The sequence below is a fragment of the Oncorhynchus mykiss genome, chromosome 12 (genome assembly GCF_057628025.1).
Source record: "Oncorhynchus mykiss isolate SJ-2025 chromosome 12, ASM5762802v1, whole genome shotgun sequence".
NCBI lineage: Eukaryota > Metazoa > Chordata > Actinopteri > Salmoniformes > Salmonidae > Oncorhynchus > Oncorhynchus mykiss.
Genome location: NC_143033.1, coordinates 39814255 through 39840126, shown reverse-complemented (window position 1 = coordinate 39840126; position 25872 = coordinate 39814255). Strand labels below are relative to the sequence as shown.

General features: G+C 45.6%; 1 long non-coding RNA gene across 3 annotated transcripts; it reads right to left on the bottom strand.

Annotated features, from left to right (window-relative positions):
- Positions 1 to 1356: 1356 nt before the first annotated feature.
- On the bottom strand, positions 1357 to 25814 carry LOC149979168 (uncharacterized). 3 transcript variants are annotated; one of them, XR_016485059.1, is made up of 9 exons: positions 25341 to 25814; positions 25059 to 25212; positions 24901 to 24977; positions 24608 to 24662; positions 8277 to 8340; positions 7993 to 8185; positions 6776 to 6843; positions 5802 to 5925; positions 1357 to 5652 (listed from the first exon to the last, which is right to left on the bottom strand). It is a non-coding gene; the product is annotated as an uncharacterized LOC149979168 (long non-coding RNA). The 3 variants fall into 3 exon arrangements; XR_016485060.1 differs by lacking the exon at positions 6776 to 6843 and having other exon boundaries at positions 25341 to 25812; XR_016485061.1 differs by lacking the exons at positions 6776 to 6843; positions 7993 to 8185; positions 8277 to 8340 and having other exon boundaries at positions 25341 to 25812.
- Positions 25815 to 25872: the final 58 nt, after the last annotated feature.

Here is a 25872-nt window from a genome sequence, read left to right as displayed (position 1 = left end):
ATGAATGTGCTACAAGTATGGATATTTTACTCTAATTTAACTCTTCTCTCTGTATTTACACAACCTTCCTAGAGCATCTGAATAGGCAGCCATGTTGAATTTTGTAAATACATTTACAGACAGCAAAAATAGAATCCTTTCAATACCTTACATTTGAAATCACAGCATGATAGATGTCCTGATGCAATATTTCATATCATAATCACCTGTTTTTGCCTACTTTCACTTACAAATCATATCAAAGTGTATTTGTCACGTACGCGGAATACAACAGGTGTAGACCGAGTGAAATGCGTACTTACAGGCTCTAACCAACAATGCAATTTTTAAGTTAAAAAAAGGTATTAGGTGAACAGTAGATTAGTAAAGAAATAAAAACAACAGTGAAAAAATAACAGTAGCAAGGCTATATACAGGCACCGGTTAGTCGGGCTGATTGAGGTAGTATGTACATGAAGGTATGGTTAAAGTGACTATGCATATATAATAAACAGAGAGTAGCAGCAGCATAAAAGAGCGGTTGGGGGGGGAACACAATGCAAATAGTCGGGGTAGCCATTTGATTAGCTGTTCGGGAGTCTTATGGTTTGGGGGAAAAACTGTTGAGAAGCCTTTTGGTCCAAGACTTGGCACTCAGGTACCACTTGCCATGTGGTAGTAGAGACAACAGTCTATGACTGGAGTGGCTGGGGTCTCTAACAAGTTTTAGGGCCTTCCTCTGACACCGCCTGGTGTAGAGGTCCTGGATGGCAGGCAGCTTAACCCCAGTGATGTACTGGGCCATACGCACAACCCTCTGTAGTGCCTTGCGGTTGGAGGCCGAGCAGTTGCCGTACCAGGCAGTGATGCAACCAGTCAGGACGCTCTCGATCTTGCAGCTGTAGAACCTCCACTACAGCCCCATTGATGAGAATGGCGGCGTGCTTGATCCTCCTTTTGCTGTAGTCCACAATCATCTCCTTAGTCTTGGTTACGTTGAGGGATAGGTTGATATTCTGGCACCACCCGTCCAGGTCTCTGAACCCTCCCTATAGGCTGTCTCGTCGTTGTCGGTGATTTGGCCTACCACTGTTGCATAGTCTGCAATCTTAATGATGGTGTTGGAGTCGTGCATGGCCAAGCAGTCGTGGGTGAACAGGGAGTACAGGAGGGGACTGAGCACACACCCCTGAGGGGCTCCAGTGTTGAGGATCAGCGTGTTGTACAGGTGGGAAAGGGCAGTGTGGAGTGCAATAGAGATTGCATCACCTGTGGATCTGTTTGGGCAGTATGCAAATTGGAGTGAGTCTACAAAAACGTGTAATATTTAATGTATATTATCTCCAACTTTTCTAATCTGATGGGAAACAACAAAGGTCTGGCTGTACTCTTTATTTTATAACAAAAAATCTATCGGTTTATTCCAAAATAGAGAATCATTTTTTTCCCATAATAACCCCTCACCCAAATGAAATAGGTTAACATCTTTTTATAGTCCCGTACCCCTTCAAATATTCAACCTCTAGCATCAGGGTCAGCGCACTCTCAAATGTTGTTTTTTGCGATCACTGTAAGCCTGCCACACACACACTATACGATACATTTATTAAACATAAGAACGAGTGCGAGTTTGTCACAACTCGGCTCGTGGAAAGTGACAATGAGCTCTTATAGGACCAGGGCACAAATAAGAATATATTAATTATCAATCATTTTGCTCTTTATTTAGCTATCTTACATATAAAACTTTATTTGTTCATCGAAAATTGTGAATAACTCATTACAGGTTAATGAGAAGGGTGTGCTTGAAAGGATACACATATCTCTGCAATGTTGGGTTGTATTGGAGAGAGTCTCAGTCTTAAGTCATTTTCCACACACAGTCTGTGCCTGTATTTAGTTTTCATGCTAGTGAGGGATGAGAATCCACTCTCACATAGGTACGTGGTTGCAAAGTGCATCAGTGTCTTAACAGGCGATTTGCCAAGGCAGGATACACTGAGCGCAGCCCAATCCAGACATCTGGCAATGGCTTCTGATTAAATTTAATTTTCACAGAACCGGTTGTTGCAATTTCTCTTGTACAGATAAAGGTAAGTGGACTGGAGGCAGGGCATGAAAGGGATAATGAATCCAGTTGTTTGTGTCATTCGTTTCGGGAAAGTACCTGCTTAATTGCTCACCCAACTCACTCAGGTGCTTCGCTATATCACATTTGACATTGTCCGTAAGCTGGAGTTCATTTGCACGCGAAAAAATCATTCAATGATGGAAATACCTGTGTGTTGTCCTTGTAATGCAGACAGAGAAGAGCTCCAACTTCTTAATCATAGCCTCAATTTTGTCCCGCACCCTCAAAATTGTTATGGAGTGTCCCTGTAATCTTAGATTCAGATCATTCAGGAGAGAAAAAACATCACCTAGATAGGCCAGTCGTGTGAGAAACTCATCATCATGCAAGCGGTCAGACAAGTGAACATGGTCAGTAAAGAAAACTTTAACCTCGTCTCTCAATTCTAAAAAAATGTGTCAATACTTTGCCCCTTGATAACCAGCGCACTTCTGTTTGTTGTACAAACGTTACATGGTCGCTGCCCATATCATTGCATAGTGCAGATAATACACAACAGTTCAGGGGCCTTGCTTTAACAAAGTAAACCATTTGCCCAGTAGTGTCCAAAATGTCTTTCAAGCTGTCAGGCATTCCTTTGGCAGCAAGAGCCTCTCGGTGGATGCTGCAGTGTACTGAAGTGGCATCGGGAGCAACTGCTTGCATGCGCATTACCACTCCACTAGGTCTCCATGTCATGGCTTTTGCGCCATCAGTACAGTAGATACCACCACAGTACAGATACCAGCAACATACACACACGCACGCTATGTATACAGCAGCCAATTTTGGAACTAGTACTTTTCACAAGTATCTCCTCGTTGCATGGTAACAAAAAATTATCTGCCTGCCTTCTTGGGTTTCTGGTGACAAATCCAACTATTTATTGGTGCTCTACCACCAACTAGCATGGGACATAGTCCAGAACAGCAGATTAAACTGCATTTCTGCCATGCTGTCTATAATTTCAGCCATCTCTCCAGTGCATTTCTTGAATGCCACTTTCAACCTCCAAGTCATTCAACCAACTGTCCAGGTCTACTGCCTTAAGATCACCTTCACTGCAGTTTCTCTTCATCACTTGGATCAGTGCCCTCACCTGCTCGCCCATCCTCTTGACCTCCCTAGCCATGTCTTTTTCCCTCAGTCTCTCCTTCCTCCTCCCCATCCACTTTGCAATCCATCCTCTACAGCATCCCTCATTCTTCTTCTGCCTCTTGATTGATGTCCTGACCATCATTGTGCATCTTCAGACCTTCCTCCAGGTAAAGTTCTATTGAGGTCAGGTTCTCTTTGATCCTCCTCAGACTCTCCTCGTAGGTGTTGGTCCACTGTGTTTTCTTGTCCAGCTGCTGTCCGCAGGGCCGGACAGTGGGGACCACCTCCATCTGGCGTGACACCTTATTCAGTGAACTCACAGAGGCAGGGAGGAGGATGTTGGCCTTGGCCACAATAATCTCTACATAGGGTCAAACCATTGAGATGTGACACACACACACACATTTAAAAGATGCAAAGAGTTATTCAAAAACGTGTGTGTGGGGGAGGGGGGGTAGATCTGCTTTAATATTGCAGATACATTTTGAGATCTATCAATATAATTGTTTGTATCATTTCCAATCCCCCATGCAACATGCAGAACTAACCAGGAAGTCTGACTCATCGTAGGAGTGGAGAGACAGATCGTCGTCTTCTACCATATAACTCACTTCAAGCTTTGTCACCTTTTATATCCTCCTCATCCTTAACTTTCAGCGGTGGTGTCCTCCTTACATGATCCTCGTCATCACACCGTGTATCAGTCAACTTGTCAGAGACCATCCTCCTCACAGTGATGTCACTCAACAAAGACATGGACGGTAGGGTACAACTCTTTTACCTCAGATTCACAGTCAGTGAAGGAGTAGATGGAAAAGTCATCAGAATAGGAGGACGAGTTCACCTCATCATATTTTCTCTATCAGCCGAGTCACCCTTCCAGACTGAGGAGACAGAAAGGCATGTACTCATGGCAGTCATAGAATACACTGGCATTTACTCTCAAGGACCTTCCATAGTATACGATTCTTTAGCATCTTGAATGGATGATTGTCAATTCAACCAAGCCAACCAAAATGGCCATATGAATCAACAGATTGATCTATCTGTTGTGTCTCTATGGGAATAGCAGAGATGACCTGGCTGAGAGGCTCTGGATTGATGCTCCATCCCCAGATGTTTGGTCCTGCCCACAGCTCACAATGATTGGCTGTAAACAGTAAAGAACGAATTAAACACTGCTTTTCTCATTGCAGAATGCATAACTAATGTTTATGTGTTATTGTTTTTAGATCAGATACAGTGGGGCAAAAAAGTATTTAGTCAGCCACCAATTGTGCAAGTTCTCCCACTTAAAAAGATGAGAGATGCCATTACTGATATTGAATAACGTGTTCCATCATGACCTGTTTGTTACATGACTTTTACCACTTGATCAAGTTGCAAAATAGCTATTTGTAAATAAACAGTATAACTTGAAGACATGCAATTGTAAAAAAAATAATAATGCTTTGCTATACTTAGACTAGGTAGTAATTTATGGCTTCTCTTTACTGTGCACAATGACCAATTAATTATAAAAATGTTTTGGTGCTTTTACATTTTTTTTTGTGACATCCAATTGGTAGTTACAGTCTTGTCTCATTGCTGCAACTCCCTACGGACTCGGGAGAGGCGAAGGTAGAGAGCCATGCGTCCTCCGAAACACGACCCTGCCAAGCTGCACTGCTTCCTGACACCATGCCCGCTTAACCTGGAAGCCAGCCACAACAATGTGTCGGAGGAAACACCGTACACCTGGCGACCGTGTCAGCATGCATGCGCCCGGCCCGCCACAGGAGTTGCTAGAGCAAGGACATCCCTGCCAGACAAACCATCCCCTAACCAGAACGACGCTGGGACAATTGTGCGCCAACCCATGGGTCTCCGGGTCGCAGCCGGCTGCGACAGAGCCTGGACTCGAACCAGGATCTATAGCAGCACAGCTAGCAACTGCGATGCAGTGCCTAAGACCACTGCGCCACTCGGGAGGCAGGGTTTCATATTAAATCATGCATAAATCCCTTGTGACAAGAGGAATGGACGTTTCAGACAAAAAATGAAATTGCTAAAAAATGTCTAGCGTTTTTATCTATTGGTAACAGGGTTGACATATTATGCTCGACACACTAAGTTTTCCACCACAAAACAGAACTAGCTCATGAGCTCAACTAGCACCTGCATTTTGGAGCTATGTCTAAAAAGCTTTTTGTCTTTTACAACTCTCCCATTCACCTGTGTGAACTTCATCTTTGTGGCATGCTAGCCTTTTACCGGCTGCGGAGAGCCTTTTCTGTTTGCATTTTGTTGTGCACCAGGTTTTCATGTCTTTCCATGTTCTGTTTGTGAGAGCTGGCTCTGACCCATAACAGTCAATCCTCTTTGCCAGGAACCTTCTTTAGCACTTTACATTTTCCCAAATGCTTCCAAACTGATGCTTTCTCACAGCTGCTCTTAGTCTTGGGTTGAGAAGTCATTCTCCAAACCTAATCACAAACAAAGAAAAGATTAAAACACATGACGGTCCAACACAATAGGGGAGGGGGGCATAGGGAAGGTAAGGGAGAGGAGATAAAAAGAAAATACTTCCTCCGTGTCAGGTAAGCAGTCTCGAAGTGTACCCTCACCAACTTACCGGACTGAGTGAGTTCTGAACATCCCTCGCTGTCCTCTGTTCCTGCGTCCAAGTCTTCTTGGGCCTCTTTCTGGTGTCTGTCTTTACTTTTTAGTACGTTTTCTCAGTTCTTTCTCAGGCTTGCCTGAAAAACACAAAAGGATGGAACATACATAAGAGTAACAACAAATCCACATATTAGCAAGCAACGACATTACATTTTTGCTCAGCCTGGTAAGTTTGACGGTAGACTGCGGATGTTCCCTTGCTTACGAAAGCAGCCAGTGTCGACCGTCACAGAATTACCAGGCTGAGTGAGTTCTGAACACCTGTCACTCGAGCTTTCGCTGTCAGGTTCATACTCACTGATGCAGCCGGTGTCACTCAGCTGGTGTTTTGTATCATATTTGTACAACAGCTGATGAAACTATGAAAAAATGTTATCAGTGTAATTTCCTGATAGTTGCTGATTGAAAATACAATCTACATAAGACATTCTAAATCAGCAGGTTTTGCATTGGTGGAGTTTTGGCTTGCTTGGTGACGTCACCAGGTGGTCTAAGTTAATAGACCAATAACAAAGAGTTTGAAATCTCTCTGCCAATAACAGCTCATTTTGAGGCTACATTTCCCTCCCATTAGTGGATTGATCCATGTTTAACCATGTTTTGAGGCTATAGAGTGTTTGTTTACATGTACTTTGTTTACCCACATTGAAGTAAAACAAGCTTATATGCTGAGTTCTGATGGGGTACAACTGTTGAACTAAGCTCATGAGGCATTTATAAGTTATATTCTTCAAGAATCAATGGGTATATATCATTCAATTGCAGGTCCAAAAATTGATTTTGCAAATTTAAAATGCAGGAAATGAGGAGGTGGTTGACGGTTGGCTACATACCTTGGCAAAATAGATTCCTGCTTTTATCCATGTTCTGACGAGAACAATTTTAAAATAGACATGTCATTAATACATGTATAGTATGACAGATTACCTATGACAGCAACAACTGTCTCTCCAAATCAAACCTTCCCTTCTAGCACCGCACTGTCTCTGTCAGTCCTGCAGCAAATAAAACATGTTTTCACAAAAAATATATATATATAATTGGACCATCCGGATATCCATATTTGAATAGTGAAATATTCCAAATGCCTTTCCCTAGCTGCCATTTCAAAATACAATCACCTCTAAACAAAATGTCTCACATTGTGACTTGTGCAAATAACTCGGCATGCCACAGGAAAGCAACCGAGCTAGGACCACATTTGCATTACAATGTAGCTAGCTACCAGTAGCTAGTTTAACATTACTCCTATGGAGTTATTTAACATTATGCACAACACAACATTCTTCCATATGAGAACATTGTAAGAATTATAAGAATTTCTAGCTTAAAGTATGCCTAGCAATGTAATAACCTTATTAATATAATGTAGCTGCCATAACACATATAACAACCTACTTTCATTTAGACTATGCATTTAGACTAAGGAACAGAGCTGGCTTACTGCTGAGCACTGATAACGGTATCTCATGACAAACACCAGCTGCATGTACACTCCCAACCTTGAGAAGCAGGAACAGACAAGCACACACACATAATCTCCTTCTTAGCTGAACATTGTGTGACAAGGAACGGCACGACGTGAAGAGAGGGATGACGGACGGCCCAACAGGACCAACCAGAAGACCAGAACTTCTAGACTCAACCTACTTTCTGTACTGTATATAACATACATGCACTCTGTTATCGCTGCTTCTTTTCTGCTGGTTCCTTATGAGCTGAATGAAATGGGCCCGTATACGTTGTACCAGATATCTTTACTCATAATTAAACTGTCGCATGTCATACAATTTACCACCTTGTCTGAATCGATCCTTGACCGGTTCGCCCTCCTACATATCCCATTATCAACAACATCTAAGACATCATAGCAAAGATAAGCAATGCAATAATAATCGATTCCGAAATGTATTAATGTCTACTCCAGCAACCATTAGCAGCTAGCTGGCTAATTAACCTATCAGTATAGCCAGGAAAAATGGCTCGCTAGCTAGCTAACAAAATGCTACAACAGAGCTAATACTTTTCCATGCATCTACGAAATGTAGCCCGCTACAGCTACATTGGCCGAGTTATTGTTGAATAATAACGAAGCTATAACGATTCATTTAAAATAATATCGCTAGTAACTTCAAAATACTTACAGCTGAAATACACTGCTGTTTTCTTTATGAGCATGGTGAACTGAGGAAGCCGCATCCACCTGCCGTGTTGTGGGGGAGGGGACAAGTTCCCCAAATAGACCCTGGCTTTGGATCAAATTTGAATTCCCCCCGCGAATGGTCCTTGTTAGGTTTGGGGAGGGGAAGCTGATCCTAGATCTGTATCTAGGGGAAACTTCGCACCAGCACATGCAACGATCTCAGGATTGACAGATCATGTTCAAAATATACCAGTAAGAAATTGGTTTCAGAATATAATATATTACCTTTAGCAGTTCTAATGTCTTCATTTGCCCCATTTCATTAGTCTTGTTGATTGATTGCTGATATCTAGTTTCACAGAAAAGATGGTGTTGATGAAGAGCATCCATCCATGTATAGACATATAGTTCATACTGGTGGTCCTACCCATTACCCACTTCACTCCATTAACCCGAAACTTGCTGCTCACATGGTGGTTTGTCTAAATGTATTTGACTTTAGGTTAGTTAAGGTTAAGAAGGTAAAGATTGTGTTTGGCTGTGTTGGGAGCACTAGTGGCAATGCTGCCTCACCCAGATCACACATTGCCCTATATACGTATATATTGTAGCAAGCTTAACCCTACACTTACCACCTTCTGATCTCTTGGTGTAATGAATAAGGTGTTGGCTTGCTAGTCGCTGGACCGGGGTTCGAGTCCCAGTTGGAGCTACCCCCAAGTTTGTTACATTGGTATCAGAAGTGGGATAGTGCCTGTGAAGCCATCAAAGATGTGTGTACACGTGAGAGACTTGCTATAAAGAAGTGTGGCGGCATGCTCTCCCCAAGGAAGGAGGTCTCAGCTGACTCACGTTCTGTAGCAACTTTAATCCAACACCGAGTGAACACATCGAGAGGTTTGGACATATTGGAGTAGCACTTAAGGTGTTGGCTTGACAGTTGATGGACCCAGGTCCAAAACCTGTTTTGGGGCGACCGCCGGAATTTACAAAAATATATTTGTTTGCCTACGGCAGTCCTTCTCAAATAGTGGGGCGCGCCCCCCTGGGGGGGCTCGGAGCGATGCCAGGGGGAACATGCTTTTTTTTGCCGCAGGGAGTAGGGTTTTTTTGCACCGAACAAGAGCACACAGTACAGAGCAGGAGATATGAAGTGCAGATAACAAACCCTTAAGAGACACCATGGAAAAATATTTAACAGGGATGAAAAGAAAGGCAGAGAGAGACGGAGATAATGAGACAAACGTAAGTCTCCCAAAAGCTAAGAGGAAGCGTATGTAGCGCTTGGCTTCACTGTGACTACGGTGGGAGACGAGGAAAGACCGGTATGTTTACTGTGTATAAAAATGTTGGCAGCAGACAGCATGAAGCCAAATAAATGAAGGCGTCACTTAAAGACATTACACCCCAATCAAGCCGCTTGAGTTTTTTCAGCGAAAACGTGCCGAATATTGCCAACAATCGTCCCGCTTTGTGAATGCTACTTCAGTAAACCAGCGAGCACTGTTAGCATAATATAAGGTGGCATACCAAATTGCTCAATGCAAAAAAAAACACTCCATAGCAGAGGAGCTGATACTGCCTGCAGCATTAGACATGGTCTCTGTCATGCTGAATGACGCAAGTGCTGCAAAAATAAAAACTATCCCTCTGTCCAATGACACTGTCGCCAGACGTATAAATGACATTGCTAACGATCTTAAAGAACAGCTGATAGATAAACTCAAAGACAAACGTTTTGCCTTACAGTTCGATGAAGCAACTGACAGCAACAAAGACTGTTTGTTTATCGCTTATGTACGTTTTGACATGACAAACTCCCTGTGAGAGGATCTACTTTTTTGTAAATATGTCAGAGACAGAGCCACAGCTGAAGAGCTATTCAAAATGCTGGACTGCTTCCTGACTGAGAATGGGCTAAAGTGGGAGAACTGCATTGGTGTTTGCAGTGATGGTGCACAGACCATGGCAGGGATGAGAAAAGGACTTCGGGCACTCATCAAGAAGGCCTCACCTAATGCTGAGTGGACACACTGTGTTATACACAGAGAAGCACTGGCATCAAGGCACCTTTCCTCTGAATTAAGTGAGGTTATGACTGACATTGTAGGTGTAGTCAATTTTATAAAGACCAGACCACTAAAAACAAGAGTCTTCTCTGCTATCTGTGAGGAGATGGGAGCTGAACATCAAGCTGTGTTGTTTCACAGTGAAGCAAGGTGGCTGTCACGAGGAAAAGTCTTGTCCCGAGTTTTTGAGCTCAGAGAGCAGATAAGAATGTTTTCGGAGCAGGAGCACAAGTATGACCTCGCAGAAAAATTTAGTGATGAGAACTTCCTGGCAAAACTGGCCTACCTGAGTGACATAGTTGGAAAGCTAAATTAACTAAATCTACAGCTTCAAGGGAAAGATACACACCTCCCTCAGGTCACAGACAAGATCAGCTCTGTCACTCGAAAGCTTGCAATGTGGGGCAGGCGACTTGATGAAGGAAATACTGATTCATTCGAGTACCTGCATGAATTTGTTGACACTACTGACTATGATGCCACCTCTGTTACGGTGCGTGAATGAGGACCCAAAAGCGAATCAACTTAAACAGAGCTTCTTTAATTACCAAACATAGGTAGGCTCAGATGGACCGGCAGATTCCGACAGGACAGGACAAGGTTACAGCAAACATGACGGCAGTCTGGTTCAGGCATGAATGACACAAACAAACAAGAATCCGACAAGGACAGGAGCAGAAACAGAGAGAGATATAGGGACCTAATCAGAGGGAAAAAGGGAACAGGTGGGGAACGGGGTGAATGGGTAGTTAGAGGAGACAAGGGACAGCTGGGGGAAAGCGGGGGAGAAAAGGTAACCTAACACGACCAGCAGAGGGAGACAGGGTGAAGGGAAAGGACAGAGACAAGACAACATGACAGTACATGACAGTACCCCCCCACTCACCGAGCGCCTCCTGGCGCACTCGAGGAGGAAACCTGGCGGCAACGGAGGAAATCATCAATCAGCGCACGGTCCAGCACGTCCCGAGAGGGAACCCAACTCCTCTCCTCAGGACCGTACCCCTCCCAGTCAACTAGGTACTGATGACCACGGCCCCGAGGACGCATGTCCAAGATTTTACGGACCCTGTAGATAGGTGCGCCCTCGACAAGGATGGGGGGGGGGGGGGGAAGACGAGCGGGGGCGCGAAGAACGGGCTTAACACAGGAGACATGGAAGACCGGGTGGACGCGACGAAGATATCGCGGAAGAAGAAGTCGCACTGCGACAGGATTAATGACCTGAGAGATACGGAATGGACCAATGAACCGCGGGGTCAACTTGCGAGAAGCCGTCTTAAGGGGAAGGTTCTGAGTGGAGAGCCAAACTCTCTGACCGCGACAATATCTAGGGCTCTTCGTTCTACGCTTATTAGCAGCTCTCACAGTCTGCGCCCTATAACGGCAAAGTGCAGACCTGACCCTCTTCCAGGTGCGCTCGCAACGTTGGACAAAAGCCTGAGCGGAGGGGACGCTGGACTCGGCGAACTGAGATGAGAACAACGGAGGCTGGTACCCGAGGCTACTCTGAAAAGGAGATAGCCCGGTCGCAGACGAAGGAAGCGAGTTGTGGGCGTATTCTGCCCAGGGGAGCTGTTCTGACCAAGACGCAGGGTTGCGAAAAGAAAGACTGCGTAAGATGCGACCAATAGTCTGATTGGCCCGTTCTGCTTGACCGTTAGACTGGGGGTGAAAGCCGGAAGAGAGACTGACGGAAGCCCCAATCAAACGGCAAAACTCCCTCCAAAATTGAGACGTGAATTGCGGACCTCTGTCCGAAACGACGTCTGACGGAAGGCCATGAATTCTGAAAACATTCTCGATGATGATTTGTGCCGTCTCTTTAGCAGAAGGAAGCTTAGCAAGGGGAATGAAATGAGCCGCCTTAGAGAACCTATCGACAACCGTAAGAATAACAGTCTTCCCCGCTGACGAAGGCAGTCCGGTGACAAAATCTAAGGCGATGTGAGACCACGGTCGAGAGGGAATAGGAAGCGGCCTGAGACGGCCGGCAGGAGGAGAGTTACCGGACTTAGTCTGCGCGCAGACCGAACAAGCAGCCACGAAACGACGCGTGTCATGCTCCCGGGTGGGCCACCAGAAACGCTGGCGAATGGAAGCAAGCGTACCCCGAACGCCAGGGTGGCCGGCTAACTTGGCAGAGTGAGCCCACTGAAGAACGGCCAGACGAGTAGGAACGGGAACGAAAAGAAGGTTCCTAGGACAAGCGCGCGGCGACGGAGTTTGAGTGAGTGCTTGCTTTACCTGCCTCTCAATTCCCCAGACAGTCAACCCGACAACACGCCCCTCAGGGAGAATCCCCTCGGGGTCAGTGGAGGCTACTGAAGAACTGAAGAGACGAGACAAAGCATCAGGCTTGGTGTTCTTAGAGCCCGGACGATAAGAAATCACGAACTCGAAACGAGCGAAAAACAGCGCCCAACGCGCCTGACGCGCATTAAGTCGTTTGGCAGAACGGATGTACTCAAGGTTCCTATGGTCAGTCCAAACGACAAAAGGAACGGTCGCCCCCTCCAACCACTGTCGCCATTCGCCTAGGGCTAACCGGATGGCGAGCAGTTCGCGGTTACCCACATCATAGTTACGTTCCGACGGCGACAGGCGATGAGAAAAATACGCGCATGGGTGGACCTTGTCGTCAGAGAGGGAGCGCTGAGAAAGGATGGCTCCCACTCCCACCTCTGACGCGTCAACCTCGACAACGAACTGTCTAGAGACGTCAGGTGTAACAAGGATAGGAGCGGATGTAAAACGATTCTTGAGGAGATCAAAAGCTCCCTGGGCGGAAACGGACCACTTAAAGCACGTCTTGACAGAAGTAAGGGCTGTGAGAGGAGCTGCCACCTGACCGAAATTACGGATGAAACGACGATAGAAGTTCGCGAAGCCGAGAAAGCGCTGCAGCTCGACGCGTGACTTAGGGGCGGGCCAATCAATGACAGCTTGGACCTTAGCGGGATCCATCTTAATGCCTTCAGCGGAAATAACAGAACCGAGAAATGTGACGGAGGAGGCATGAAAAGTGCACTTCTCAGCCTTCACAAAAAGACAATTCTCTAAAAGGCGCTGGAGGACACGTCGAACGTGCTGAACATGAATCTGGAGTGACGGTGAAAAAATCAGGATATCGTCAAGGTAAACGAAAACAAAGATGTTCAGCATGTCTCTCAGGACATCATTGACTAATGCCTGAAAGACAGCTGGAGCGTTAGCGAGGCCGAAAGGAAGAACCCGGTATTCAAAGTGCCCTAACGGAGTGTTAAACGCCGTCTTCCACTCGTCCCCCTCCCTGATGCGCACGAGATGGTAAGCGTTACGAAGGTCCAACTTAGTGAAAAACCTGGCTCCCTGCAGGATCTCGAAGGCTGAAGACATAAGAGGAAGCGGATAACGATTCTTCACTGTTATGTCATTCAGCCCTCGATAATCTATGCAGGGGCGCAGAGACCCGTCCTTCTTCTTGACAAAAAAAACCCCGCTCCGGCGGGAGAGGAGGAGGGGACTATGGTACCGGCGTCAAGAGCTACAGACAAATAATCTTCGAGAGCCTTACGTTCGGGAGCCGACAGAGAGTATAGTCTACCCCGGGGGGGGGTGGTTCCCGGAAGGAGATCAATACTACAATCATACGACCGGTGTGGAGGAAGAGAGGTGGCCCTGGACCGACTGAACACCGTGCGCAGATCGTGATATTCCTCCGGCACCCCTGTCAAATCACCAGGCTCCTCCTGTGAAGAAGAGACAGAGGAAACAGGAGGGATAGCAGACATTAAACATTTCACATGACAAGAGACGTTCCAGGAGAGGATAGAATTACTAGACCAATTAATGGAAGGATTATGACAAACTAGCCAGGGATGGCCCAAAACAACAGGTGTAAAAGGTGAACGAAAAATTAAAAAAGAAATGGTTTCACTATGATTACCAGAAACAGTGAGGATTAAAGGTAGCGTCTCACGCTGAATCCTGGGGAGAGGACTACCATCCAGGGCGAACAAGGCCGTGGGCTCCTTTAACTGTCTGAGAGGAATGTCATGTTCCCGAGCCCAGGTCTCGTCCATAAAACAGCCCTCCGCCCCAGAGTCTATTAAGGCACTGCAGGAAGCTGACGAACCGGTCCAGCGTAGATGGACCGACAAGGTAGTGCAGGATCTTGAAGGAGAGACAGGAGTAGTAGCGCTCACCAGTAGCCCTCCGCTTACTGACGAGCTCTGGCCTTTTACTGGACATGAAGTGACAAAATGACCAGCGGAACCGCAATAGAGACAGAGGCGGTTGGTGATTCTCCGTTCCCTCTCCTTAGTCGAGATGCGGATACCTCCCAGCTGCATGGGCTCAGCACCCGAGCCGGCAGAGGAAGATGGTAGTGATGCGGAGAGGGAGGCGACGGAGAGCGCGAGCTCCTTTCCACGAGCTCGGTGACGAAGATCAACCCGTCGCTCAATGCGAATAGCGAGTTCAATCAAGGAATCCACGCTGGAAGGAACCTCCCGGGAGAGAATCTCATCCTTTACCTCTGCGCGGAAACCCTCCAGAAGACGAGCGAGCAAGGCCGGCTCGTTCCAGCCACTGGAGACAGCAAGAGTGCGAAACTCAATAGAGTAGTCTGTTATGGATCGATTGCCTTGACATAGGGAAGACAGGGCCCTGGAAGCCTCCTCCCCAAAAACAGATCGATCAAAAACCCGTATCATCTCCTCCTTAAAGTCTTGATACTGGTTAGTACACTCAGCCCTTGCCTCCCAGATTGCCGTGCCCCACTCACGAGCCCGTCCAATAAGGAGAGATATGACGTAGGCGACACGAGCAGTGCTCCTGGAGTAAGTGTTGGGCTGGAGAGAAAACACAATATCACACTGGGTGAGGAACGAGCGGCATTCAGTGGGCTCCCCAGAGTAACACGGCGGGTTATTGATTCTGGGCTCCGGAGATTCGAAAGCCCTGGAAGTGGCCGGTGGATCGAGGCGGAGATGGTGAACCTGTTCTGTGAGGTTGGAGACTTGGGTGGCCAGGGTCTCAACGGCATGTCGAGCAGCAGACAATTCCTGCTTGTGTCTGCCTAGCATCGCTCCCTGGATCTCGACGGCTGAGTGGAGAGGATCCGAAGTCGCTGGGTCCATTCTTGGTCGGATTCTTCTGTTACGGTGCGTGAATGAGGACCCAAAAGCGAATCAACTTAAACAGAGCTTCTTTAATTACCAAACATAGGTAGGCTCAGATGGACCGGCAGATTCCGACAGGACAGGACAAGGTTACAGCAAACATGACGGCAGTCTGGTTCAGGCATGAATGACACAAACAAACAAGAATCCGACAAGGACAGGAGCAGAAACAGAGAGAGATATAGGGACCTAATCAGAGGGAAAAAGGGAACAGGTGGGGAACGGGGTGAATGGGTAGTTAGAGGAGACAAGGGACAGCTGGGGGAAAGCGGGGGAGAAAAGGTAACCTAACACGACCAGCAGAGGGAGACAGGGTGAAGGGAAAGGACAGAGACAAGACAACATGACAGTACATGACAACCTCAGTGATTCTATATATTAAGGAGCATATTTCATCACTGATGGGATTCTTTAAAAAGTACTTCCCTGAAAACAGTTCCCAATATGACTGGGTGAGAGATCCTTTCAATGCACCAGCTCCAACTGGTTTCAGCTCTGCAGAGGAGGACCAGTTCATTGATATGACGTCTGACTCCACATTGAGACTGAGGTTCACATCACAGACACTGAGTGAATTCTGGCTGAGTGTCGAGAGGCAGTATCCACTCTTAGGGCAGAGGGCAATGGGCATTCTTCTTCCTTTTGCAACATCTTATCTTTGTGAGACTGGCTTCTCTGCTGTTGCTGCACTGAAGACCAAGTACAGGTCCCAGCTAAACATTGAGCAGGAGCTGAGAGTTGCAGTATCATGCTTCAAACCCCGCTTCGAAAAGCTGTGCTCTGCAAAACGTGCTCATTGTAGCCATTAATCCTGACTTCCTCATTTTGATAAAAAAAAATCAGCACAAATTGTTTTATTCATTTTTGTTTTATAGGCCAAAGTGTTTCATATATTGTGCTCCTGAGTTAATGTTGCTGATCAATTTTTAATAAATAATAATTATTATTTATTGATTATATTTTATTTTTCAGTATCAAATGGTGAAAAAATGTTTACAGGTTAAATAAGGATTAAAAAAAATTAAAAATTCAGGCAAATTGATGCACTTTAAGTCTTTTCTGTTACAGACTAAAAACAATGTTAATAAAGTTATTATTTGTTGTAAGTTGATCTATATTTCTTTCTTTTTTCTTTTTTTGTTTTCTTTAATGTTAATAAGGATAAAATGTTATGCAGAGGTGTACTTATAACAATTTTATAGACACATGATGCTATTTACAGTCGCGGCAGCGAGTTGGGGGGCGCGAAATGTTGACTTCTTCCTAGGGGGGGCATAACAGAAAATAATTGAGGAGCACTGGCCTACGGGCAGGGAGACCCGGGTTTGAGACAAAAAGGGGCATTACACCATTGCTGTTTGCAAAAAAGCAACAAAACGTGTGATTTGATCTGAACTGGCAGATCTGTGAACAACCCCTTCAGAAAAACAAATTCCCTTTCTTCCCCGTAACATGGACTAATAAAGTTGTACTGGCGCCAGAGAGGATGGCTGCCGTTTTATTGGCTCTTAACCAACCATGCTATTTTGTTTGATTTTTCGCTTTGATTGAAACTTATTTTGTACATAATGTTGCTGCTACCGTCTCTTATGACCGAAAAGAGCTTCTGGACATCAGAACAGCGATTACCCACCATGAATTGGACAAATAATTTTTGTTTAATGAGTCAGACGAGAGGGATTTACTCCAGACACCTGAACAGGCCCTCATCCCCGTCATTTGTAGGAAAAAATATGTAGATTTTGCAGAAGGAGATCGGGGTGGCATGTGAGGATTTATCGACAAGTGGCTAATCTGCCTTGCCATCCGTACTGTTGGCCAACGTACAATAGCTGGAAAATAAATGGGACAAACTAAAAGCACGTATATCCTACAACGGGACATTAAGAACTGTAATATGTTATGTTTCACAGAGTCGTGGCTGAATGACATCATAACATACAGCTGGCGGGTTTTATACTATCGGCAGGATAGAAAAGCATCCTCTGGTAAGACAAGTGGTGGCGGTCTATGTATATTTGTAAACAACAGCTGGTGCCCGATATCTAAGGAAGTCTCAAGGTTTTGCTCGCCTGAGCTAGAGTATCTCATGATAAGCTGCAGACCACACTATCTACCTAGAGAGTTTTCATCTGTATTTTAGGTAGCTGTCTACACATCACCACAGACCGATGCTGGCACTAAGATCGCACTCAATGAGCTGTATACCGCCATAAGCAAACAGGAAAACGCTCATCCAGAGGCGGCACTCCTAGTGGCCGGGGACATTAATGGAGGGAAACTTAAATCAGTTTGACCTCATTTCTACCAGCATGTTAAATGTCCATCCAGAGGGGGAAAAAAACTTTAGAACAACTTTACTCCACACACAGAGATGGGTACAAAGCTCTCCCTCGCCCTCCATTTGGCAAATCTGACCATAATTTTAACCTCCTGATTCCTGCTTACAAGCAAAAATTAAAGCAGGAAGCATTGGTGACTCGGTCAATAAAAAAGTGCTCAGATGAAGCAGATGCTAAACTACAGGACTGTTTTGCTTGCACAGACTGGAATATGTTCCTGGGATTCTTCCGATGGCACCACATTAGTCACCGGCCTCATCAATAAGTACATCGATGACGTCATCCCCACAATGACTGTACGTACATACCCCAACCAGAAGCCATGAATTACAGGCAACATCTGCACTGAGCTAAAGGGTAGAGCTGCCTCTTTCAAGGAGCGGGACTCTAACCCGGAAGTGTTGTGTATTGATATTCTATTGTTGTCCCATTAGGGCACCTGTAAACGCCCCTTGCTTACCTACGTTGAAATGCTCTGAATGTTTCTCCCTGTGAAATGCATTAAACAATGCCCACATTAATTTCTACTCCCGTCTCATGTCCTGTCCTTACATTAGTTGTATAAGTAATACAGTGTGCTATACAACAAAACTGGCGACGAGGAAGAAACGTTCTCACGTTTGTGCTCATCATTTTCTGCAGAAAGTCTGAGGTAAATTCGTAATTTTTGGGGGCTGTAGAAAGGCGCAAACAAAACGTGGAGCTAGCCAGTCGAGTAATGCTAGCTAGCCTTTGATGTCACAGCAACGAGAGCCTCGAGGGATAGGAAGAGTTTCGCTGCGGGAGAAAGCTAAGTCAGCGTGAGTTAAAAGAAAGGAAAAAAAGGGTCTGGGAGTAAAGGATCGTCTGAAAAGTGTGAGAGAGAAAAATAAACTGAAAATGTCTGCATTGATTGGAAATATAGGAACATTTGATGAATCTGTGGAACAATGGAGTTCTTACACAGAACGTTTTGAGTACTTTGTGTTGGCAAATGGAATTAAAGCAGAAGTCGTTGTGCCAACATTTTTGACTGTTATGGGAGGAAAAACATTCAATCTACTGCGCAGCCTAGTAACGCCTGAAAAACCTGGTGATAAATCATATGATGAAATTGTGGCTACCTTAAAAGGACATTATTCTCCCAAACCACTGATAATCGCAGAGAGATTCCGGTTTCATAAGAGAAATCAAGAGGAGGGGCATCAATCTCACAGTTTGTGGCTGTATTGAAACAGTTATCTGAACACTGTGAATTTGGGCGATCAATGAGTGACACTATACGTGATAGGTTAGTGTGTGGCATGCACAGCGAGGCAATTCAGTAATGCCTTTTGACTGAGAGTAACTTAACATTGCAGAGAGCAATAGAAGCGAGTATGTCAATTGAAATGGCAAATAAAGACGCACAACAGCTAAGTGCATCGACCAAAGTGCATAAGGTGTCTACGGAGTTAAAAAACAAGGCAGGAGGTGAGAAGCCATGCTATCGCTGTGGGAAACCAGGTCACCAAGCAGTGGAGTGTTGGTGCAGAGACTTAGACTGCAGAAGTTGTGGAAAAAAGGGTCACATCGAACATGCATGTAAAAACAAAATGACACAATCAAACAAAAGTACTGAACAAAGGAAAAGCGACTTCAGGAAGTACAAAAAGAAAGTGCATAAAATGGAGCACACAGAGGATGAACAAAATTATACCCTGTCTGAAGGGGAAGAATCTTTGCATGTTATGTCAATTTCAGACAATGGATACTGGGTGACACCACTACTAGATGGAAACGCAGTACGGATGCAAGTGGACACTGGAGCAGCCATATCTTTGCTGTCTGAGGCTGTATACAAGGATAAACTACATCACCTCACACTACAGCCCACAAAGATGACGCTGAAAACATACACTGGTGAGATTGTTCCAGTGAGAGGAAGTGTGATTGTTACAGTGGAGCTCAACAAACAGAAGGTAAAGATATCACTCTACATTGTGAGAGGCAACCATCCAGCATTGCTAGGACGGACATGGCTGGAAAAGATCAAACTAAACTGGCAGGAAATTCACATGGTTGCAAAAGAGGACACAAACCTACAAGGGATATTGAGGAAACACGCGGATGTGTTCAAAGGAGACCGTGGCAGTATGAAGGACATAACAGTTAAACTGACCGTGAAACCAGACAGCAAGCCAAAATGCTTCAAAGCTAGACCTGTCCCATACGCCATAAAACCAAAAGTTGAAATTGAACTAAACAGACTAGTCGAGAGTGGAGTATTGGACCCAGTGAATGTTAGTGAATGGGCTACACCCGTTGTTCCAGTCATAAAAAAAGATGGATCACTCTGTGGTGATTTCAAAGTCACCAGTAACCCAGTCTTGACTGCTGAAAAATATCCACTACCCCTCATTGACGACCTCTTTTGTGGTTTAGCTGGAGGACAAAAATTCAGTAAGATAGACTTATGTCTACAGATGCATGTGGACCAAGAGTCACAAGAACTGTTGATGCTACACTACAGATTGGAGGAGTACGGTCTGAGGGTCCGGAAGGACAAATGCAAGTTTTTCCGTCCCTCTGTTGAGTACCTGGGCCACGTCATCGACAGTTCGGGGGTCCACAAGGCACCATCGAAGGTGAAGGCCGTTGCGGAAGCTCCATCCCCACAGTGAGTCAACTGAGATCATTCTTAGGACTGCTGACATACTACGCAAAGTTTGTGCCAAACCTAGCTAACATGTTAAAGCCACTGCTTGAACTTTTGAACAAAACCAAACAGTAGAAGTGGACAGACAGATGTGAGGAGGCCTTCATGAGAGTGAAAACAGCCTTAGCTCAGTCAGAGGCCCTAACCCACTTCAACCCCAACTTGCCATTACATTTGGCATGTGATGCATCGCCTTATGGCGTTGGTGAGGTTGTCTCACACATCATGCCATCAGGTGAAGAAAGGCCAATTGCTTTCGCATCATGGACCTTAAATAAAGCCGAGAGCAATTATGCACAGATAGAGAGTGAAGCACTCACCATTGTGTTTGGAGTTAAGAAATGTTAACAGTTTCTGTTTGGCCAATGATTCACTCTGCTGACGGACCATAGACCACTCACCTCCATCTTTGGTCCCCACACCGGCATTCCGTCGCTTGTCGCTTGTAACCAGCCACATGCAGCGATGGGCGTTATTGTTATCTGCTCACCCGTACGATAACAAGTACAGAAGGTCTGAGCAGCACTGCAATGCAGACGGCCTCTCAAGACTTCCCTTACCTGTCGCACACACTGAGCACTCCCAGGCTGAAATCTTCTACTTCAAGGTAGTGACGAACGCCCCAGTTACATCTGTCCAAGTGAAAAAGTTCACCCACACTGATCCAGTGATGTCTGAGGTCGTGGACATTGTCACTCTTGGAAAAGAAGGAGAGATGTCGGTCAGCCTACAACCTTACCTAGTGAGGAGAAACGAGCTCACAGTTCAGTTTGGATGCTTGCTGTGGGGTTTTCGAGTCATCATACCGCCGCCACTGAGAAGGCAGGTGCTTGAAGAACTCCATTCAGGGCACTGTGGCATGGTGCGAATGAAGGAGATTGTATGCAACTACTTTTGGTGGCCAGGTCTGGACGCAGCTATCGAAGACAAGGTCAAGTCATGTTCTGCATGTCAAAAGATGAGGAACATGCCTCAGCTAGCCAGCTAGCACCACTACACCCATGGGACTTCCCAGAGGAGCCTTGGCAGCGAGTCCACATAGACTATGCAGGCCCACAGGAGGATCGTATGTTCTTAGTCGTAGTTGACGCACACAGCAAATGGCCTGAGGTCACAGTGATGAAGAGCACCTCAGCGGAGAGAACTATCGAAGAGCTACGGTCAATCTTCAGTCACTTCGGCTTGCCAACGCAACTCGTTAGTGATAATGGCCCCCAACTGGTGTCTGAAGAGTTCCGGTCATTCATGGAAGCAAATGGAATTCAGCACATCAAGTCAGTGCCGTATCACCATGCAACAAACGGCCTCGCTGAAAGGTTTGTCCAAACGACGAAGCAAGCTTTAAAATCATCACAAGGGAACAGCTCCCTCAATAGGCGTCTAAACACCTTCCTGTTAACCTACAGAAACACTCCCCACTCTACAACCAAAGTGGCACCCGGGTCAGCCATGAAGAAAAGATAGCTTCGCACGCGACTCGACCTCCTGAGACCTCCAAAGACGAGACAGGTTGTACAGACACAACAGAGAGCACAGGTGGAGAGACGGAGCAAAGCAAAATACAGAAGCTTCATAGCTGGAGAGAGAGAGTTCTTGCTCGGAACTACTGCAAAGGTCCAAATACCAGCCACAGTGGTTGCACAAACAGGACTTGTTTCCTACACAGATCAACTGTTGCCAGGAACCAACCTCAGAGATGACTCGTGTCAAGTGACAAACCAAGATCAGCTACTGGAGACCTACCATGACTACGAGCTATAACCTGAACATCCACTGCAGCAATCTACAAATGTGGAAAGTGCTCCAGACTCACCTGAACCAGCCAGAGTGCCTACTCAGGGTACTGTTGCACCCCAGTCTGGGCATACACCATCACCACTCAGACTCAGAAATAATGTGACTGTAGACTCAACTGTATGTCAAGAGAAAGAATACCCCCTGACAGGTTGACTATTTAGTTCAGACTAACCTCCGACATTAGGGAAGAATACACCCCAGGGTTAAGTCTGGGGACTGAGGCAGTCTAGCTTCTATCCCTAGTTTAGAAAAGGTTATTCTGAAAAGTTAATTTATTTACATTAAGAGAACTTATATTAAAAAGAAAACAATAGGCAAAACAGTGAATATTTACTTTTTCCTAATGAGTCACCAGAGGTAAAGGGGGAGGTATATGTTGTGTATTGATATTCTAGTTTTGTCCCTTTAGAGAACCTGTAACCCCCCCTTGCTTACCTATGTTGAAATGCTTGGAATGTTCTTCCTGTGAAACGCATTAAACAATGCCCACGTTAATTAGTTGTATAAGTAATACAGTGTGCTATACAACAAGAAGCTTATAAGAAATCCCACTATGCCCTCCGACGAACCATCAAACAGGCAAAATGTCAATACAGGACTAAGATCGAATCGTACTACACCAGCTCTGACGCTCGTCAGATGTGGCAGGGCATGCAAACTATTACAGACTACAAAGGGAAGCACAGCCGAGAGCTGCCCAGTGACATGAGCCTACCAGACGAGCTAAATAACTAATATGCTCGCTTCGAGGCAAGTAACAATGAAACATGCATGAGAGCATCAGCTGTTCCAGACGACTGTGTGATCACGCTCTCCGCAGCCGATGTAAAACCTTTAAACAGGTCACCATTCACAAGGCCGCAGGGCCAGAAGGATTACCAGGCTGTATACTCCGAGCATGCGCTGACCAACTGGCAAGTGTCTTCACTGACATTTTCAACCTCTCCCTGTCTGAGTCTGTACTACCAACATGTTTCAAGCAGAAAACCATAGTCCCTGTGCCTAAGAACACTAAGGTAACCTGCCTAAATGACTACCAACCCGTAGCACTCACGTCTGTAGCCATGAAGTGCTTTGAAAGGCTGGTCATGGCTCACATCAAAACCATTACCCCAGAAACCCTAGATCCAATCCAATTTGCATACCGGCCCAACAGATCCACAGATGATGCAATCTCTATTGCACTCCACACTGCCATTCACACATGGACAAAAGGAGCACCTATGTGAGAATGCTATTCATTGACTACATCTCAGCGTTTAACACCATAGTGCCCTCAAAGCTCATCACTAAGCTAAGGACCCTGGGACTAAACCCCTCCCTCTACAACTGGATCCTGGACTTCTTGACGGGCCGCCCCCAGGTGGTAAGGGTAGGTAACAACACATCCGCCACGCTGATCCTCAACACGGGGGCACCTCTAGGGTGCATGCTCAGTCCCGTCCTGTACTCCCTGTTTAGTCATGACTGCACGGCCAGGCACGACTCCAACACCATCTTTAAGTTTGCCGGTGACAACAGTGGTAGGCCTGATCACAGACAACAACGAGAAAGACTATAAAGAGGTCAGAGACATGACAATGTGGTGCAAGGACAACAACCTCTTCCTCAATGTGATCAAGACAAAGGAGATGATTGTGGAATACAGGAAAAGGAGGACTAACCACGCCCCTATTCTCATCGACGGGGCTGTAGTGGAGCAGGTTGAGAGCTTCAACTTCCTTGGTGTCCACATCACCAAACTATCTTGGTCCAAACACACCAAGAGTCGTGAAGAGGGCACAACAAAGCCTATTCCCCCACAAGAGACTGAAAAGATTTGTCATGGGTCCTCAGATCCTCAAAAAATTCTACAGCTGCACCATCGAGAGCATTCTGACTGGTTGAATCACTGCCTGGTATGGCAACTGGTCGGACTTTGACCGCAAGGCACTACAGAGGGTAGTGCGTACAGCCCAGTACATCACTGGAGCCAAACTTCCTGCCATCCAGGACCTCTATACCAGGCGGTGTCAGAAGAAGGCCCTAAAAACTATCAAAGACTCCAGCCACCCTAGTCATAAAATGTTCTCTCTGCTACCACATGGCAAGCGGTACCGGAACACCAAGTCTAGGTCCAAAAGACTTCTTAACAGCTTCTACCCCCAAGCCATAAGACTCCTGAACAGCTAATCAAATGGCTACCCAGTCTTTTTGCACCCCCCCACTGTTTTAAGCTGCTAATACTCTCTGCATAGTCACTTTACCTCTACCTACATGTACATATTACCTCTATTACCTCGACTAACTGGTGCCCCCGCACATTGACTGTACCAGTACACCCTGTATATAGCCTCGCAATTGTTATTTTACTGCTGCTCTCTAATTATTTGTTACCTTTATTTAAATTATCTATTTTTTACTTAACACTTATTTTTCTTAAGCTGCATTGTTGGTTAAGGGCTTGTAAATAAGCATTTCACTGTAAGGTTGTATTCGGCGCATGTGACAAATAAAATTGGATTTGAGATTAACTTTGCTGACGAAACAACTTGTGTAAAAGATCTGTCACAAACTACATGCATACCATTTCAGTCCTGGCCAACCAAGCTGTTGAGGTAGTCTTTATGACGTACATAACGCTGAAAGGAGGAAAAGAGAGGAGAGGTCATCATCATAGGACATACTCTAACCTGCCTGAAAGGCTATAATAATATTTCATCAGTGTACTTACTGTATGTACATGCATAAGGACAAATCTGACATGAGGCCACTTTGGGATACAAAAACAACAACAAGTTTTGATTTTGGGATGAACTATAATACAAGTATTGTTACAGTGCACCAACAGTGAATAACACTACACACTCAGTCACTCACGTCTATATATGCACTGTTGCTGTTCCGTCTCCTCTGGTCTGACGCCACACCTCCCTCTTCTCCCCCTCCGTCTCAACCTTGGGTGCAAACACACAGCATCATAACACAGTAAATGGCTGGGAATGTATGAATTCTGCTACCAAGTAAGTGACCCTTACTTGAGCTAGGGGTAAAACATTTTGACTTCAGCGGGTGCGGGTCACTGGCCTGTTGGGCTCTTTGCCTTTGTTGAAGTCTGGTTTGATGGTAACCACTCCATTTCCATCTGCTCGTATCGTGCAGAACAAGCATTCCTTCTCCTTTTGGCCAAGTCTGAGAAATACAATAATAAAATGCCACTTTTCAATGCCTGAATTGGAATCTACTTCAAAGTTATTACATACAAAGCAGTGCAATAAGTGTATAGGCTACATAGTGGTTTTTCCCCTTGTGCTACTCACTTGCCCGCTGGTCCCAGGTTCCCCATGATGTGCATGGTCTGTACAGGTGTGTTGACCATGTGGCTGGTCTTCACAAAGTCCTCCGAGGGGTCCCAGGTAATCAGCCTGGACTTGGGGATGGTGCGGTCACTGCAGACCAACAGAATACCACAAACACATTTAGCATACAAGGGTATGGTGTAATGTGAACATACCGGTACACTGTTTGTCTTCAAAGCAGCACGAAGCATCAATGCTGCTTCAATTACATTCACTTTAATAATAATTCACTTTGGTGAGTAACAGGGACCTACACTGGGCGTCTGTCCTGTCATCTGTGTCTGACATTGGCCATCCTATGTGCCAGTAAGGTAGGATTGGACTTGACCTGCGTCACCATACTCTGGGAATGCTGTAGTGAGTATATCAAAAACAGCTTTAAAACACTAACGTTTCTTTTGGACAGAAATTAGGTAAATGCTTTGTTTTGAATATTGAAATTGTCACGCCTGCTCCAGCTCCCTCTCTCTGGCGCTCGAGGTCGCCAGGCTGC